Genomic DNA, 20,838 nt, shown 5'->3' with positions numbered 1-20,838 from the left:
TCTGTCTTTTATTTATTTATCTTTTTTTTGTGCTTGTGGGCACACATGCTAAAATAGGTCAGTGGACCTGGACCAGATAAAAGGCAATACATAATTTAACTGTTCTTTTTAAGCAGCCATTGATTGTTCCCTTCACAATTAATAAGTAGTTGTCAGTCCACCATTTTTCATCTGCTAACAGCCTTCAGTTTTCTTTAGTGTACATTTTCATCTGGGTTGGCAATAGATTTTGAGTTTCTACTGAAGCCTTGCTACAGATAAATACAATTAGTTTGTAACAGAGGAGTATTTCCACTTGGTGCCTACCATATACCATTTAGGGCTGTGAGTAATGATTATTTTCTTTATTGATTAATGAGATTGTTTGAGTCTATCAATTTCTTGATCAATCGCTTAGGTGTTAAACCAAAAAATTACAGAAAATTGTGAAAAATGAAGGCAGAAATTATGACAACCTGAAAACCGAGAATTTGGATATTCTTTCGGAAAAAATACTAAGAACCATAGTAATAAAAATTGATAACAAAAATAGACCGATTTTTGACAACTAATCAATTTAATGGACTAATTCTTGTAGCTTTTTGGTATTTTTTGGTCATGTGGCTTAGAAGTTTATTTTGCTCCAAGCAATCATTCACTATTGGCAAAGAATATGATGTAGCAGTGGTTGTGTTTTTGTTGGCAACCTTGCAAGTTTCATGTCTCTGCAAGTTCCTTTTACTGAAAGCACCTCCAACAGTTTGTGTCTGCAGGGCAGGAAAACAACATAAGACCTCAGGATACTGTTGAAAATACTGGGTAAAAATGGGTCTATTCATGTGTAACAGTACAATTCTTAAATCTTTCAACTAATCCTGTTGTCTTGGATGTCTTGGCTTCAACATGTGGAAGGTTTTAAAAACAAAATGTGTTGTGAGTTTTGGCTTATGATTCACTACACATATCTGCATTCCTGAAACAGCACCAGCGTGGTCATTTTCCACTCTGAAATTCTTGAGGCCATTATCCTGATTGGTCCTGACAACAAACAAACACACACACTGTAGTGGCTCATAGCTCCAGCAGTGGATAGTAGACACTTGTTTGTGATTAGAGTCATAACAAAGACCTTGTGTGTTGTGCCCACTAGTAGAGAAGGTAGAGAAGACATATCGAACCATCTGAAAGAGGTTAAAGCTGTTGAGTAAATACAGTTGCACCATCCCCTGGGTCCTTGTGTTGCTCCAGTCAGTGGATAATGTACAACTTTGTTTTACAGTAATTGCATTTTTGCTCCCTGTTGGCACATTTACACAAAGATGATGAGCAGACAAATTGATGGTCAAGGTTTGTTTGTTTACTCACACTGCTGATATGACACTGGGAGGAACCTTCGGTATTGTTATGCGGAGGAGCTGGACAAATTAATCGGTTAAGCTTGTATTAAAGTTTAGCTTTAGTTAATTCAACTAGATTGTTGTTTATGGTAAAGCAAAAGGCACACCTACTTGCACCTTTTATTACCTCATGAAGGACAGCTGTGTTGCACATTGCATTTGAAATTTAGTAATATTTCAGCATATTTCCCCTTCAAAAGAGCACAGTTGAGATATTATTGCCATGTGTATTATCCGGTGTGTTTGCTGCAATACTAGTCAGTTGTCCTACTTGAGAAAATGATCTGCCATCGAAGAAAAACACTCCACTTAAGTTTTTGAAAGATCCAAAAGTTGTGGGGAGAAAGCAAATAGTTTCAAATTAATTCCCTCATTCTCGTTTCAGTGGGACAGTTCACCCCAAAAACAAAAAAACATATTTTTGGTTTTACCTCTAGTGCCATTTATAATGTGGTTGTTTTTGTGTGAGTTTTGGGGATATTCTGCATAGAGATGTCTATCTGCTCTTGCATATAATGGAACTAGATGGCTAGTTAAAGCTCGGTTCAAACCAAAGGGCGAACTGTCCCTTTAAAGTCTGAATAGTTTTCAGACCACAAAAGGTCTCTATGTAAGTGATCTAATTTCTGAAATGAAATTTAATTCAGCTAGATATTCTATTTCACAATCTGGGAACAAAATAGTTGCCTGCTTATTCTTCAACATATAGGTGGATCACAGCCTTACGTCTGCCTTTATTGTGATTGGAAGATATGTGAGTTAGCTGTACTTTAAGCTATTACTGAGCCAGTGACTAAACTTCAAACAAAACCACTTATTAAAGAAAAACAAAATGTATCATCAGCAGTACAATGACTGATTCTGTAGGTGGTTAAAAGTCAAGACAGTAAATGCTTTGTGTTTGTCTGAATTTTCCAAGTTGAATCTCACTTCTCCTCTGGTCCTCTGTAGTTTCTCTGTGATGCTCTCAGCTATGTCATCTTACCTCCTTCAGAGCAGCTGACATCAGTACCTCAAACAGTGTGGGCTGAATGTGTGAGCTCGAGCTCATAAATAAAATGGGAGTGAGTCAAACAAGAGTGAAAGGTGTTGGTTTTGGATTAATTTGCACATATTCAGGCCTAGATGACAAACTACCTTCCTTTTACAGGAAAACCTGCACAGGTAAACGGGTACAATCCTGTGCCTATTAAAGAAAATGGTTGAGATAATAGAGGATCCCATAGTTGGACATTTTAGGGATGCCAGGAAGTGCTATTATTATGCTTCCCCGAAGTTTCAAGTGTCTGGTGAGAAAAATAACAAGCAATAGCTCAGAATGTCAGACTCTTCCTGTAACAGTAAATCAGGTACAGTGTGATCCTTCCTGACGCCACCTTCAACTTGGCAGAGAGATCACAAGTCATATAGAATCACATAAATAAAGCCGAGCAGCGATGGTTATCAGCCATGAACAATCAGGGCGATTGTTATGTGATTCAATGTATCTGGCAGTCAATGCTAAAGCAAAGCACAGCTGTTTAGTACCTTGAAAAACAGCAGAATTTGAAGTCTCTCTGGAATGAAGGTCACGTGGGAGACGAGAAAGATGAATCTCAAGGCCCTGCCGCCATACTCAAATAGTTGTTTTTTTCCATCCACAATGTTTCTGTGTTTTGATTGTTGAGATAAGATAAAATATTCAGCTCCATGTAGGGAAATAGGGTCTACACAGAGGACTTGAGCAGAAAAGGAGACTTATGAGCTATGAGTGCAAAAATGTAATACAAAATAGTTGTTGAAACACTAAAAGAGACAGGTCACAACGTAAATGATTGTCGCATTATGTTAATAGCACACTCTAGCAATTTTTACACCATGTATATTGTGTAACTCAGAATGTCAAACAGTAGTAATAATGTACATTGGTATGTATATTGCTCTCAGTAGCTCTTGAGGAAATCTGTCAAGTCCAAGAATAAATTGGCAAAGAAAAATCTGTATAGTATACAGTTTTATGATTCCATTGTGTTTATCAACTTAAAAGATAATTTTGAAAGTCAAGAAAGTCGCATATTGTTCCAAAGACAATAAAGTACCACATAGTTTTGGGTGAAACTGCTCCGTGACCTACATCTACATGGCTGTCACCGTGGCACATTTTATGAGTGTTAATTGGAAAGTCACTTTTGGGTATTTTATACTTAACCGTCTGGGGTATAATTGGCCTTTTTTGACTATTTAGGATTTTGTCATTATATTTCACTTTAAAAACTGTTTATCTTACCTTGTTTGGTGTCATTATTTTCAGCACAACCTCACATATGTGACTGTACAGTTATTTTTTCATTTTGACATACTGTATTAACACAATGGACCTTAAATCACAAAAAAACATAAAATCCAAGTAGGAAAAAGTTTAGTTAGTTTTTTTTACTGTAAAAACCATAAATATGTTTAACAAACCATTTTTATTACTTATCATGCAAAAATAAATTGTTGTTTGCTAAATGTGTGCATATGTTTTTTAAAATGTACAACATTATACTATTTACATTTAAATGCAGGCAATGCCTCTGGCTCAGATCTTCCTCAGCTCCTTCCAGCTCAATGAAGAGCTGCACTGCCTGCTCCACATTCAGCAGTATCCTCATTGTTTGGACTCATTAAACCAAAAGACAACTCCACTACACACTAAACACACTACACCAAACACTACACTCCAAACACGCTAAATGTCACAAATGTCTCTCAACTCTAAAAACTTGCTATCCCTGTCCTTATCGTAAGTCCGGTTTTACTTGGCCTATCAACACAATTTAAAAAACGGTATATAGTTTGAAGGCCACTCCAACAGTCGGAACTGAGACTCACTGACGCTCCGTCTCGCTGCTGCGTCATCTTAAAGTGGTCATCTGATTTTGACGCACCAGCGCGTCACTCAACCTCAGAGGGTTAAACATTTTGATGTCAAACTGCAACATAATTGACTTGCAAAATTATCTTTTAAATTAACAAACATTATTTGTGTAATTCGTGGAGCAATTTAAATCACACCATTGACTCCCCTGGTTTTTTTCAGAATAAAGGTTTCATAGTGGTCCACCAGGAGGGACAGGGCTTTCATACATCTTTCATTACAACTCCACCAATGATGTCATCAGGGTTGTCTCAGATTGGGCTTGAAGACTTCTAAACCCAACCAGCCTCTGTTAGAAACTGCAGGTTTGGAGTTTGGAAGACATCATTGTTGTTGTGACCCTATTGCCCCTCTTTTGGCCTAACCAAGCAAGTATTCTAGCAAAAAGATGCTGTCAAGTTGCACTGTGGGATATGTAGGATCCAGGTGGACCTTGACACATACTCTATATTGCCAAAAGTATTCGCTCACTGCTTTGACTCGCATATGAACTTAAAGGACATCCCATTCTTAATCCATAGGATTCAATATGACGTTGGTCCACCCTTTGCAGCTATAACAGCTTAGGCTCTTCTGGGAAGGCTTTCCACAAGGTTTAGGAGTGTGTTTATGGGAATTTTTGCCCATTTTTCCAGAAGGCCTGGCTCTCAGTCTCTAATTCATCCCAAAGATGTTCTATCAGGTTGAGGTCAGGACTCTGTGCAGGCCAGTCAAGTTCATCCACACCAAACTTTCTCATCCATGTCTTTATGGACCTCGCTTTGTGCACTGGTGCACAGTCATGTTGGAACAGGAAGGGGCCATCCCCTAACTGTTGCCACAAAGTTGGGAGCATGGAATTGTCCAACATCTCTTGGTATGCTGAAGCATTCAGAGTTCCTTTCAATGGAGCTAAGGGGCCAAGCCCACCTCCTGAAAAACAACCCCACACCATAATCCCCCCTCCACCAAACTTTACACTTGGCACAATGCAGTCAGACGAGTACCGTTCTCCTGGCATCCGCCAGACCCAGATTCGTCCATCAGATTGCCAGATGGAGAAGCGCGATTCGTCACTACAGAGAACGCGTCTCCACTGCTCTAGAGTCCAGTGGTGGCGTGCTTTACCCCACTGTAGCTGACGCTTTGCATTGCACTTGCTGATGTATGGCTTGGATGCAGCTACTCGGCCATGGAAACCCATTCCATGAAGCTACGCACTGTTCTTGAGCTAATCTGAAGGCCACATGAAGTTTGGAGGTCTGTAGCGATTGACTCTGCAGAAAGTTGGCGACCTCTACGCACTATGTGCCTCAGCATCCGCTGACCCTGCTCCGTCATTTTACGTGGACTACCACTTCGTGGCTGAGTTGCTGTCTTTCCCAATCACTTCCACTTTGTTATAATACCACTGACAGTTGACTGTGGAATATTTAGGAGCGAGGAAATTTCACGCCTGGACTTGTTGCACAGGTGGCATCCTATCACAGTACCACGCTGGAATTCACTGAGCTCCTGAGAGCAACCCATTCTTTCACAAACGTTAGTAGAAACAGTCTGCATGCCTAGGTGCTTGCTTTTATACACCTGTGGCCATGGAAGTTATTGGAAAACCTGATTTCAATCAGATGGATGAGTGAGTGAATACTTTTGGCAATATAGTGTATTAGAGACTAAAATGCAAGATTTTAGCGTAGAGAAGTACTGCCAATCATGTGTTGTCTAACTTTATAGAAAATAAAATATCAAATCAGTGGAATGCATCTTTAACATGCTGTAAACAATTGTAGGCTCCTGTCAGTAATTGGAGACAGCTGTTTTCAGTCTTTTGGGGCAAGTCCAAGTCTTTCAAGGCCAAGGTTCTTGTCCAAGCTTATACAAAGCCTGCCTCTTGTTTTTGAAACTTGAACTTTTTTCCTTGGATGTCTCATGGCAAATCAAGTCTTAAACACATAATGTCTCGTGAAAGTCAGGTCGCCTTCAGTCTCTTTTCTGTTTTAACGTAAAATTAGTCTTAGAGAATAAGAATAAGCTGCTTCTCATCTTGTGAAAATAGTGTCCCAAAATAGATCTGTCCATCTTGGTTTAGGATTCATGGTTACATCCTCCAGGAATTGATGTGATTATAGGATAGATTATCATCCTCCGCTCTCATATGGTTTATCCTTCACATCATCAGGAGAGGAGTGTCTGACCTTTCTTGTCCCAAGGTGCCGGAGCTGAGCACTGCCAAAATTATTAAAAAACAGGAACCTTGAGTATTAGCACTCCTCCTCCTCCTCAGATTGTGGTTGTTCAGGTTGCATCCCTCTCTGCAGCTGTGAAGGTGTGTTAATGTATGAATGAGAAGCAGGTCACTGGTGAAAAAGAGCATGTTTTTTTGCCCACAGACACAGTTTGGACAGACAGGCAGGGGAAGTGTAAACACTCCGGTCTGTGATTTATTATGAGACTTGTTTGATTTATTATTGTTTGATTGAAACCTAAAATCCGCCAGCTGCTCCTCTCTGATTCTCAGTGTTTCCTCTCTCTGTCTTATTATTGCTCACAAGGTTTTTAATCATCTGTTTCTTTACTTATTTTTTGTAGAAAATTGGTGTGAAATATTTGTCTCGTTACTATTTTCACCCCTCTCTCTTCTTCCTCCATCTGTCTTTCAAAGTTGATCTTTTTAGGTTAACCTTTTTATTTAAAAAAAAAAAGATTCTCTCAAAAGAAGAGTTTGAGCATTTATGCCTTAAATTTAGAAAAGAGGGGGAAGAAATGGAGATTAATTATGTGCAATTAAGTCATCACCAGGATATCCCTGACTTTCTCATCTAAGCTCTTAAAAAAAGGATTAAAGTCTGTTGTCCTACTTTCAACCAGAACAAAGGGATACAGGAAAAGAAAAGAAGGGGAAATATAATATGAAAAAGTTGCATCTAAATAATAAAAACTAAGAGACTTGGGTTTAGGACATCAGCTGTGATTCTGAATGAAACTCATCTCTCTGTCCGTCTCTGTCTCTGCTCTCCTGTTATAGACACATTGTTTCCTTGGTGACAAATTGGACCATGAATGGGCCCACCTGGGCTAATCAGCTTTTTGAAATTTAATTAAGGAAATCATCTTTTTCTGTGAGTGAGAAAAGGCTTTGTGTGTTGTTTTTTAAAAAAATATTTTAGGTACTAAAGACCTTCTGGGTGTTTAAATGATAACATACTACTCGCTATTCACACCTGGGCTCACCTAGCCCTAGGTTGCTTTAGTTACATGCTTGCCAGCTATAAATGGCATATGTAAATACAGAATGTTAATACAATCTAAATTAAATAAACTATATGCATTCAACTACTGCCTGTTTGTGCTTTCAGATACTGCGCAACATTGCACAGTAAAAGATTAACATTTACAATAGGCTTGTTTCACAGAAGACATTTGAGTAGGAAAAGCACAGGTGGCTGAATTCTATTAAGATGCTTGAGATTCAGGATCCTGGTTGGCCGGATGTAACCATTGTTAACAATATCAGTTACACTAGTGAGTTTCCTACTATGAGAGGTGAAAATGTCTGCTCTGGGCAGCAGAAACAAGCTGTAAAGACAAACAAATTATTGCCTTTTAAGTTGATAAGACAAACTCAGCGTCCGTCTGGTAGATGTATAATTAAGCCATTGTTAATTATACATCCAGCAGACGGACGCCGAGCATAAGTCCAAATTCACTCTCCTATTTCCTCTTGTTTTGGTATCAACCAACACTTGAAGGAAATATCTGGCTATTAGCTTTTAAATGGTTCTGAATACAGACAGTGTACCGAGGATTTATGGAGGTTCACGGCCCAAAAACCAAAACCATTTGCTAAAAGAGGCTGAAATGCTCTGTAGAGTTAAGATGAACTGCAGAGTCGGGCTGTTGATCACATTTTTTTTTTTTTACTTGCGGTCATGATTTGATTGTATGTACTTTGTTATTGTTGTAATTATCAGTAGGGATGTCCCGATCCGATCTGTAGGATCGGGATCGGAGCCGATCTGGGCATTTTTCCGCTGATCGGAATCGGCAATTTTGAACGTGGACCCGAGCCCGATTTTTTTTTTTTTTCTCTTTCATTCTCTTAACGTCAGAGCACAATTTGTGGCCGAGCGCAGACGCGCGTGTGGTGTTACTCTGGTAAACCTGTGAATAAAGTGTCTGCAGTGTGGAAATAACGTCAATTAGAAAGCGAAAGCAGTCCAACGGCGACATGTAACATCTGCCATACGGCCGTTTCGCGGAGCTGCATTTTACTACTCATATGATACAGCATATACAAAACAAAAACTCAAAGAATACAACGTGTTCACTCGAGAGTACAGGCAAGGAGACCAAAGCAGCAAACAGTCGCGGATACTTTCAGTTAGGAGAAATATCCTCAGCGACATGTCCACAAATAATACAGAGAGGGTCATCAAATTAATCGCTCTGGATAACCAGCTCATCTCCGTGGTAGGGGATCAGGGTTTTCTTCGTCACCTGGAGTTTTTGAATCCCCGGTATGTCCTACCATCTCTGCATTACATTTATTCCACTTTCGAGTTACAACATGCCGGTATATGCGCACTAGTTTCGTGGGTCTCATACAGCAGAGCATGTAAAGCAGGCAATCCAGGAGATGCTGAACGCGTTAATAGACAAGCAACGTGTCCACGTCATTTTATGTGACAACGTAAAGTACATGAAATAGCAAAAGATTATATGGAGGTACCAAGCGTGAGCTGCGTCTCACACACACTTCAGCTGGCTGTACACGAGGGTCTGCTGTCACAGTGCAGCGTCACACACTCACCTGCTAACACAAGGAAGGTGGAGGCCTATGTTGTTATAGCATATGCAGAATAAGAAAGAGCTATATTAAAGTATATACTTTGTTTCAACAAAATAATAAAAACCTATTAAGGAACAGCTTAGATGCAGGTTAATTTTTTCTTAATGCAGCTGTATTATCTAGGAAAATATTAGTTAAGGCCAAGTATCGGATCGGGACTCGGTATCGGCAGATACTAAATATTAAAGGACTCGGATCGGGATCGGGGTAAAAAAAACCTGATCGGGACATCCCTAATTATCAGTCTAATAAGAGAAGAGGACAGGAGTTTTTTATGTGCACTGGTTTTGAGTCTAAACACCACAAAACCCTCTGCGCTTCCTAATTTCTCATTTAGATCCATGGAGATGTAGAATAGAAACTTGAGCTGTCAATAAGCATATATGCAAGGTAAAGTTACTCAAGAAATTGAGCGTATTCCTAAATAAGAAAAAAAGGGATTCCAACTGTCAGTCACTCATTCAGGCATCCAGCTTGCTGATTTGTCAGACTGTGATCAAAGTCCTTCAGACTTGTGAAAAATAAATTCAAAATATCTGATAAGCAGAATGGCAAGAAATGTGTTGTGCACATTCATGCATTGGTGAAAAACAACTGAGAATTAGGACAAATAGGATACATGTCCAAGCTGATAAGCAAACAGGAGCAAGATGTGCAGCACTGTGTCACAAGCAGATTACTTCTAATTGATTTCACAGAATATCAAAAGAAGATGATCCACAGCCAAACCGCCCCCAGGACTTCACCTCAGCTGACAGTTGGCCTGACAGATAGATGTAGCTGAAAACAGGAAGATAAGTTCTAACTTAATTTCAGCACCTTGAAATATTGTGATTAAACTTTGCATCAGGATTCCTGCCAGGCTTCCGATTGGGCTTCTGACGACTTCCACTATCTCAGTTTTCCATTCTTCTGTGAGCAGTCTTGCTCCCCTAATGTTATGTTTGCAAATTCTGCACTCTACAAGTTTTCAGCAGGTGTCACCGAAAACACAAGGTAGATACATACTGTATGTGATGATGAGTAAGAGTGTGATCACACCAGCAAAGTATCGAAAAGAGTCTGGTAATGTCAGCTTTGTTGTATTTTGGTGTGTTTCATAAGATATTTACGGCCTCATATTTTAGGACTTCTTAGGATATTTTAGGACTTGTAAGCAGAAATCCCATGAATCATAAGCAGTTTATTAAACGGACAAAGTTTTGATAACCTGGTTTTAACATTTTGACAGCGAATGGATGAAACAAATCTGATGATTCACTTTATTTCTGCTTGAGTTTCCAAGCACTAGAACCCGCTGCTAATCACATTAGCATCTTCTGCTGCCCAAAGTTCCCCTTGTTTTTGAGTTACTTTCTGAATGATGTGTTTATTTTTGTGTTTTTTCGCTGTTGTTGCTTTTATTTTTGTAAACCTTCTGGGGGAAAAAAACTGCAAGAAACAGAATTACTGATTTTTCAAAGAGTTTTTTCAGAGATGGTAGTAGGTGTGTGCGCGTGTGTGTGTGCATATATAATGAAGAACTATTTGGTCTTGTGTCAGGCTGCCATATGTCATCATACAGCAAATGTTCAACTTCACAGCGGAACATCAGAATTTCACTGGTGTTGTCAGAAGTCTCTCTGTCAATCTCTAACTGCTGACCATCTTTTACCTTCAGGTGAATATCACATACTTGACATTTCTCCGCCCGATCAAAAGAGAGAAAAATAACAAAATAACTCCTGTCTGATACAGATATCATAACGGCTCAGTTTAAATCACACATAAATGCTGGCATTCAGCAAATGCGTTGTGCCGAGCTGATATTAAATTCGGGGATGAGGTTCAGGCATTCTTCAGATTTGTTTGTTCATTTGTTTTCAGTGCTCTGATCATGTGTTTTTACTTTAAACTCTGTCTGCAGAGCACACATTTCCCCTCAAGGAAGAGTGAAGATGTACAGTAATTCAGGTCAATTCAGATCAGTTAAATTGTTTTCTAGGAAACTATTTGGATGTTGTGTTCTCAGTTAGAGCACCATTTGCCTCTCCTTATATGTCAAACATTTCATGTGGCTTTACTGTCCCTCGTAGATGATTCTTTGTGACCTATAAACTGTCTGTGTGTGTGCGTGTGTAAGTTTACTGTACGTTTTATCTAGGTTGTAAAATGTACAGGTAGCTACAGTTGGTTAGAAATTCTAAGAGTGATGGATTTACTCAGCAGTAAAAAAATACAGACATAAGGATGTATAGTGAGAAAAAACAGGAAGACAGGATGGCTGGGATAGGTGGCAGAATTATCTCAGTTAACAAAGATGGATGTTTATATCTGACGTACAGGCTATGAACTGTGCTTTGCTCACACTGTGACACTTCAGTTACTTTTGTGTCACAGGTTGATGGTACACCATTCCAACATAAGCACATTTTAGCCAATAGTTTCAAGCCAGTGTGTGTGTGTACTGTATTTATTCAGGTAAACTCTATGGTGAATTTTAGTAACAGCCAGCTTTCAACAGAGCTCAGTTTAGCCTCAGCCCTCTGCTGTCGGTTTCGGAGCTGCTCCTCTCTGTTGTCATGCACTTTACTGAATTCAGTGAAGTCACAGAGGAGAGAAAGCGCACTTCTTATTTGCTTTCTTCCTTCAGATTCTCTCATGCCTCCCCAGATTTTTTTGTGTGCTCTAAGCCCTTCAGGGAACCAGTCATTTAGAGAGTTTTCTTAAAAAATGTGTTTTTCTAATATTTGTTTAGCAACAGCAAGCAGGTAGGAGAAAATCATGAGCAGTTTTTCTTAACTCATGGGTTAGTCACTGAAGTGGGTCACTCTGAGATTACATGCTAATGTCGTTGAAAAATGAGACAGAATAACATGTGACAGTGATAAAGTATGACACTTGACACTTGTAGTCCTGCATACACAAATGTTTAAATTGAAAACTGAGCCTAGCACAGCCGCTGCAATGTAAATGACTTAAAGATAGATTAATGTTCCATAAGTCTCTGTTTTTCTCAGTGTATATTGGGATGTCTTCAGATGATGATTCACTGAATATATCATGTAATCAAACCTCATTCTCACAAGTTATGACCGTTGAGAAAGTAGTTTTTTTTCCACCTGTGGAAAAATTGCACAGGACGAGTGCAATTCATGTGGAAAAACTATGCTGAGTCCCTGGAAATTTTAACAAGAGCACTCTGTTCCTCTAGTAGTGACATTGCTCTTCTTTTTAAACAATTAGTACATGATCTAGCTGCAGCATTCAGACATTTTTTAGGAAGCTCCAAGAAACCATGCAATGTAAAAATGCTAGACCATACAATGAATAAAAAAGTTAACAAACACAACCTTTTATTTAGGAAACAACAGACACTAAATTATAAGCTCATTTAAAACCACAGGAACTTCCTCTTTTCATTCTTTATTGGTATGAAAATCGGGACTTCATTCAACAGAATTCACGTGACTAAATCTTTCATTGCTACAGTCGCTGACCTGCAGAAATTTGGATAGATTTGAATGCCATCAGAAATGAGTGGCAGGCAACCCGTCTGCAGAGAGCGTGGATGAATACCTGCAGTAATCTGTCAGTGCTGATGTTGGATTGGATGGATTTTGGCTGCATACAGCTTCTGACTGTTGAGGTTTGGCCAAAAGATTGAACATAGATAGTATTTTTTCTCGCATGTGTTTTTTGTCTTGGCTTGTGATCGGCCAGTGGTTCTGCAGTTCTCAGAGCTCAGTCCAACATTTCTGGTGCAGCCAGATAAAACTCCAGGCTAGGCTGCATGACAGTCACTTCATTTTATTTTAATTGAGTTTTATTAAATAAAAACTATCAACACTCCGCGGGTATGGATTGATAGAGGAATTGGAAAAAGCTATTGGAAAAGACTGACTGAAGCTGAAGAAGCTTCATGGAAAATGCTGTGGCTATGCACACACACAGACCATACTGGTGTTTGGGCAAAAACATAGAAACAAATGAATGATATAAACTGAAAAATTGCTGACCATTTTTTAAAGGTTTTTAGGTTGTTATTTGTTTGTTCTTCTTGTTCCTCTAAGTTTAATCAAACCAGTTTAAACTCTGCAATCAAAGTTTATTTTTTAGCAGAAAAGAAGACTAGCCACTGTGTAACATATAAGGCCAGTCTGGGTTGAGTAATGCTGCTAACTATTTATTAGCAACGAGTCATGAGATACAGTTAGTTTTGATTATTGGGCAAGATTTCATCCAACAAAAAGGATACAATGAAAATGACGTCGTTTATCTGGACGCACACAGACACACAGACACACACAGAAAACAGCGTCTAAAATGGAAGCAGCAACTCACTATCAGGTGATCCATCTGTGAGCAGGAAGTGAGATGGTTTAACTTTGATGGGATGGAGGGAGATCAGGACCAAAAGTCAGTCAGAGGAAATCACTTTCGTTCTTCTTTAACCAAACAAGTTCTGTTTGGAGAAAGGAAGGAATTTTTTTTTTCTTGTTCTTTTTTTTTTTAATGCTATTTGATGGGAATCAGCACTGACGCACAGCAGACGGGCAAAATTAGTGCCACATTCAAAGCAATCCAGGCACTTGAAATATAAGAAAATGTAACAAACGAGGAAGGATATGTTAAAAAGCCTTTATCATAGTGGTTAAACATGTAAACATGTTTCAACCTATAGATCTAAATATCACATTTGTTATGATAACTTATATATTGCTTTATAACCAACACAAAACCACATCAAATTAATGAACCAGTCTCTTTCCAGTGGCATGAAAATCTGATTCAATTGCATCCCTACTTGCCAGTATGATGCTAATAAAAATACCTTATTAGTGAAGACTGACTTATAAGAACTGTTTGGAGATGGTGTTCAGTCATTGCATGAAAAGCTTCCTTTGTTGTAAACATGAAAACATGAAATGCAGAGGGTGTTCTGTCCTAGAAACCCAGATCAGCATCAAAAAGTGGAGGCCTCGGGACTCCCGTGTGGATTGATGCTAGAGCATGCAGTTTGTGGTTCAGTCGGTCAGTGTCAGAGTTTGTTTTCAAAGACGTGTTTGTGCACACAACTTTAATTTTAAAGTGATGTTTGGGCCATCTTGTCACTTTGCAGTCAGAATTTTTTTATTTTCCAAAGAGCAAAGACACTTCAGCAAAGCATCTTGTGCTTGTCAGGTCATATTTTCGTGATAGAAGAAGACCCCTCCTCTGTCGCTCTCTGTCTTCAATTTACTGAGCTGGTGGTCTAAAAGGTTCACACACAATAACACCAAAGTGATAAACTTGTATCAACTTATTTATACCTTTTTATCACAATTTATTGCTGGATTTGTTTTTGTTTTGTGTGTTTGTTTACTGCGCTCAGTGAAGCTATAGTTTTTGACTGATGTCCTGTCATGCTCTTGATGCTTTCATTCAGTCTGATCTCAGGATGAGAGATGGGAAACCCTCAAATTTGAAATATCGAGGTTTTGCAAAGAAATGTCTCTGAAATCAGGGGTTACTGGAAGAGAGAAGCATCCATCTTACGCTTTTACCATAAGGAGCAAAAGCAAAATTTAGCAAGTTCGGAGGAATGTACAATGTTTATAGTGTAGAAAGCAGGAAAAGTAAAAAATGTGGGTCTCTAAAAGGCTGTAATATATTATTGATATGGTCTGATCTAACATGTCAAAACAAAAACAAATCTAGTTTAATATGCAGCAGGGTAGAGCTCTTATTTTAAAGCAGAGTGATCACTTCCTGTTTCTGTGTTGAGATGGTGGTGCTTAGCGGTCAACCAGTTCAGGTGATCATAAATTATAAAACAACTAGATCACAGAATACTTGGATTTCACTTTTTAAGTTCATCTCTCAAGCACTGAAGCTTCAGTGGTCCAGATTCCAGAGTATCAGAATTAATTCACGCTGCCAATTAGCCAGTGAATTTCCCTCGGGTGCTGGATCTGTCCAAGCAAGCTGATTGAGAAGGCAAAGAAGGGATAGGGGGAGAGCAATAGAAACGAGAGTGGTGGGGTCCACCTATTCCACCAGGACTTGAGACAGTTAAAAACGGGCATTCATTTTACTGAATCAGTCAGTAAAAAAAGCCTGCCTACCTTTTAATATAACCAGGCACTTTACTCTGCCTTTTCATAGCACTGAGATCAGGTTTTCTGGCTTCGGACAGGAGCCAGGCTGCTAGCGGTAGCCATGTTGCTAGCGTGTATGCCACAGGAGGACTCATACCACAGGGAAATACTGTCTGTTTCTGCTTTAAGTAAATGTATTAATTTATTGAGTTAGAGTAGCGACTAATTTGACATGTATCAGTTTGTGACTGAAATTACAATACAATAGGTCTTTTTGCTTTAGTAAATGATCAAGTTAACTAGACACAGTTTGTAATTAACACATGTGAAACCTTCAGTATGCTCTCAAAGGTGGTTAGAAACTTAACACAACCATCTCTTGCAGTAATATCTGGCAAACTGGTCCAGGAAGGCTCACTCATTCCAGTCAGTCAGGCATAATATCACCACTACATCCATGGCCAGCCTGCTCCTCTGCGATCCTGTGAGAAAACACAGCTTATCTGCTGTCCCTATCAGCGCTCCCTCCTAACAACTTCAGCTCCCAAAGCGCTGAGATAAGAGCGAAATTTGATTATTTAATGTCCCTGAAAGATATTAGCACAAAATTAAACGAATACAAACCTCTCCTGTATCTCGTGTTGATCTCTGTTAAGGTCACATTATGGATCAGGTGATGTTTTGTCACAAGTCACTTGTTGCACGGGACAGAAGGGAGAAGGGAACTGGGAATTTTTGCATTTGGAGGGGCAGACGAGTAAATATGAAAGGGTGCGTGGGGGATTACTTCTCATAGGGTCTGAGCGATAACCTGATTTAGGGCTGCACAAAAAATCGTTAAAAAATCGCGATCTCGATTCACACATACACGTGATCTAATTTCTACACACAGCGATTCTGAAGCATTTTATATCTCGAGCCGAATCACAAACAAATGCTCCTATTTTCCTCCTGGACTTTTTGAAGCGCCCCCAAACGCAGCACGGCCGCTGCCTCCTCCCTCAACCTGTGGTAAAGCGTCTTTACAACACGTGATTCAGTGGCGGAAGCCCACCTGCAGTTGAGTGTTTGGAAGGAGTGTGAGAAGCCGTTTTTAGACAAGGCAGCAAGCCGCCAATCTGCCCGTCCTATTGACGGCTAGGTCCGCGGTACACTTATTTCCGCCTCGACTGCTAGCTTGTTGTTGTAGCGACAAGCTAGAAACGGTCGCTACTTTCAAATTAAAAGCCCCCCGCTAAGAACCCAGTTCTAAACTCCAATGGGGTGCAATGTAAAGCTCTTATTTTGAAGCCTTGCAGCCCTAACCTGATTGTACCTGAGACGTTTCCTCTCAAAAATGACATGCAAGCACAGAGATCAATTAGAAAAGTTGCTTGTACAATGTATGTTTTAATTCTTGGCATAATGATTTATGATATTTCAATTTACTTGAGCCATGAATGAATCCTGCACAAGGACTGTGGCATAGATACAGTTACAACAACAGCTCATGCAAAGACATTTTAGAATCAGGCATTCATGAGACCTTTGGGGTGGGAAGCATCTTTTATTAAATTCCCATAAATCTTAAAGTGAGGGACTTGTCTTCAGTAGTTTAACGCTTGTCTTGTTAAAAAACATTTTCTGTAAAAGAATGCAAAACCTTTGTTGTTTGTCAAATGTCCACTTCTAATACCAAGAACAGTCCATCAGAAAACAATCACCAGGCTGAAGCAGTAGAAACATTGAAGCCAACATACACAAACAACTGTGTAAACAATAAATAAAATGATAAATATTGTTTCATAAACTTTGTCTGAAGTGCCTGCTGCTGGTTAAATTCCCCTCTTTCCCCAAAAGAACAAATCCCTTTAAAAATCAGGAGTCAAGGAGTACTCCTTTCTCACGATCTTTTCCTGCATATCTAGCATTTTGATGCATGTTTTGATCGACTGGCATTCAGCCACAGATCAAACTAACTGGTAGATGACAGCAAATCTGGCAGCGTACAGGCACCAGATGCAGTTAGGAACAGCAAGAATGTGACCTGTACGGGGGCTGTTTTTAAACTGGCCTTTTATTTCTGAGAATTGCTTCTCAGGCACTCAGACATGTGAGGTGTGAGGACTAAAGAAATTGTAACAACTTAGAAGTTATCTGACAGCATCGAATGTACAATTCAATGTAGAATTGAAGAAGATATTTTTATTTTATTTCATTTTCGTTTATTTGAGTCATTTGCACAATCAGAACTAGAAAATTAAGCCTCTGACCAGTGTCATATCTTAAATGTCTCATATAATGCTTATTTTCAGGTTCATACTTTAATTTTAAAGGTTTCTATGCTTTACATGCTCTCCATTGCTGCAGCACCTCTATTCACCCTCTGTCTTCATTAGAGCTGTCCCAAACGATTATTTTTCGAATGATTAATCTAGCGATTATTTTTTTGATTAGTCGACTAATCTAACGGTTAATTTTTCAGTTACACTTTACTTTTTTTGCTATTTGTTGCACCACGGTGCTCGTGTTGCTGTTGCTGCATGCCATCGCCATTGTTGCTGATTGAATTCTTCTTCCGTTTTAAACTATGGACTCTACAGCGATTGGCGACTAATGTTCTGGTGCATTACTGCCATCACTGGACTGGAGTGGGACAAGAGTTAATCTAGTAGCCTAGTTGTTTGCATAGACCTAAAAGAAATGAATGAATAGACGAATAGGTTGATTTTGTTCTAGTAAGTTTGCTCAACATACCTTAAATGTCGGCTTTCTCCTCAAATTGTATGGTAGCGTCTTGTCCGAACAGTACGGTTATTTCCCTTCAGTGCGACCAAAAGACGCAGGCATAATTATGTCAGTGTTAGTTTCCCTACAACAGGACATGCTAAAAATTCTTCTCACGGGACCCAAACATTAAGTACGAGGTAGTTGAGCCTGTTTTGCCTTGTATTGTATTAGAGAAAACACAGAAGCCACATGTCGGCACAGGATACATGTTATGTTAAGTTAGGGGATTTCAAAAAAATCCCAAATGAATGGGCATTTAATGGGGCTAGTGAAGGATTTTCCCAACCTCCGAGGTCCTACCACTTCCGGATATTCGCCTTCCCCCATGGTTGTTTGGGACGACGAGTTGACGCAAATTAGTCATCCCAGGCCTAGTCTTCATGCTCTGTGTTTGTTCCCATTCCGAGTGAACCCGTCTTTCAACATTTGAATCCTAGAAAAACTTGAGTTAGCATTAGCAGTAACTTAAAAGTGAACAGTGAAAGATGAGGTAGATGTCAGCGAGAGTAAGGCTGGATCATAGGCTGCCACATGCACTTTAAACAAATGTGTGAATGGAGGCAATCTGAATCCATCGGGCCGGGGGTCCCTGTTGATGGCGGACCCCGCCACAGTGAAATACCACAACATAAAGAGGACCATAAACTGTCTCAAAAATGGGTTTCATGTCATAAAAATGTTCAATCTAAACTCTCAGTGTTTCTCAGCTGTGCAGTCATCACCCCTGGAGTTCAGTTCAGGATCAGTTGCTGTGTAATCAAGAATGGAAACGGAAACATATTTGAGATCCCCTTGAGAGAAATTGGTAAAATACCACAAGTTGGTTCTCGTCTTCCTCCTCCAGACCACACTGGAGGATTCACCATTTCCCCAAGCATTTTTATTTTGATCGATACTGACAGCTGACGCAGCCTCACAAAAATGTTTCTCGTCCCTTAAACTAAACAAAATGATGAACACTTCCCAAAGTGCACATGTATTGCAGGAGAAATCCCTCTCACCTTGCCCTTTTTTTTACCCCTTCCAGCTGGACAGTGATGAAGCAGAAAGTGAGACAGATTAGAGGAGACACAGGAGGGAAGTCTCTGGTGGGAGTTAACCACTAAATTGTCTGTGGACACAATGTTAGCCTGCGGTTCCTTCATGAAACTGATGTTAGAAGATTTGATTAAAGTTGTGGGAAACTTCCAACACACCCAGCCTTCCGCTTCTCTTTTTAAATGTTCTGTTACGGATGGGAAAAAATAGCTGCTTTTTCAATGACATGACCCAAATTTAAGCTGCACTGCTGCTGCTACACTGAACGTCTGAGGGAAGATATGTGCAGTGATAAATTTAATGTGTATGTACTTGAAGTGTCATATATCATCTGATGTGTGTAGACAATAAACGTCTGCTTGGCGCTCACAGATTAGATTTAAGGATAACATGTTCGTGTTTTGCTTACGAACGATACCATATATGTAAGTCCAGCACCCTGACCCGTATCTCAACTTAACGTGAATTCATTTAGGATGATAAGAAGTCTAAACATCTTAATCGGTGCTGTATAAGTCTATATGGTCGGACTGTACATCTGAATTAAAAGTGAATCCATCTTGAGTCGCTGGGTGAAACTGAATCCAAAAACGCCCCCAGATGTCGGGGAGAGCATTCAGTTAACGATGCTTAATGAGTGATTGAATTTGATCTTCGTCCCTACAAAGACATGTATTTTTTCACATGATGTCAATCGGGGTCGGATCTCTGGGATAAGGAAGGTTTTGTCTTTGTCTCATAAAGAGCAATAGTCGGGGAACAAAAAGGGATTTTGAGGGAGGGTCTTTTAAAGGATTCCCGCTTTACAATCCAATTAAAATAAACTCAATAAACATCTAATCTTTCTCAAGGCAGTAAGGACAGCTGTTGCTGGCAGAGGTTTGTTGTTGGTATTTGTGGTCCCAAAGAGAGGCTGCCAATATTCAGTTTCAGACTATTTAGTTACTCATGTTGAAGAATGCAGTGCAAACCCTGGATTCAGTGGATGCTAGGGGCAAAATGTCCTCCGAACACACTATCTGACGCAGGTTACCACAAACATAACCCTCAGAGTCGCATACAGACATCGTATACACTAAGCTAAAGCTACAGCTAATGCTTTATGTTTTGTAGTATGTTGTTTGTATGAGTAAGATGTTCATTTTTAGCATCTCATCCTCGCTTGGAGTGTCACACTTTCCACACTGCATTGGAAAAGTTGCTGCAATTGCAATTTCCCCTGAACAGTATTTGCCAGTTTAAATCAGTTTTGTGTGAGCATCAATGTAGGGTTAATTTTTTTTTCTTTTTTTCTGTAATCCGGATGCCTGTTTTCTTGGATTTCCTCTTCGGTGCTTCAGGCTGCTGTTGTCTTACACTGATCCCTCCCCTGGTGGCTATTCTCATCCACGACTGTGTGACAGACAGACAGAGACGGAGAGCGAGCCGTGTTTAGACAGTAAACAGACTGGCTGTACAGAAAACACACAAAACAGAGGAGCAGAACTTAGAGAACATTTGTGTTTATATTTCCCCTGTCACCTCCTCAACCCTGGAAATGCCTCCATGTGGGACTGTGTGTGTGTGTGTGTGTGTGTGTGTGTGTGGTCATTGTAGTAAATGGTCTGATAACAGTTAATCCTGGGGACTTACCACCCGGACTTCCGTTCAGGTGTGTTTGCTTGTGTGCGTGTTTTGTAGTAGTGACGTGCTCATGAGTTCCTGCAGGAGGACTTAAGTATTTATTTGTCCCAGGATGGAACATAAATTCAACTCTCCGTTCTCTCCGCGAAACCATCAACTTGTCCTGTGCAAACGTATACAGGACAAATATTTGAAGTTACTGCATTTCTTTGTCACGATGCGTCGTACCTGTGTGTTTGCAGTTCT

The 20,838-nt window shown here is 39.7% G+C and overlaps 1 protein-coding gene across 1 annotated transcript in view; it reads left to right on the top strand.

Moving 5' to 3' along the window:
• Nucleotides 1–20,838, top strand: part of LOC115592196 (5-hydroxytryptamine receptor 4) — a 51,668-nt gene that overhangs the window by 27,649 nt on the left and 3,181 nt on the right. The window lies entirely within an intron of this gene.

Source organism: Sparus aurata, chromosome 12 (assembly GCF_900880675.1).
Source record: "Sparus aurata chromosome 12, fSpaAur1.1, whole genome shotgun sequence".
NCBI classification, from domain to species: Eukaryota; Metazoa; Chordata; class Actinopteri; order Spariformes; family Sparidae; genus Sparus; species Sparus aurata.
The sequence above is the reverse complement of the archived record's forward strand: the minus strand, read 5'-3'. Positions and strand labels throughout refer to the sequence as shown.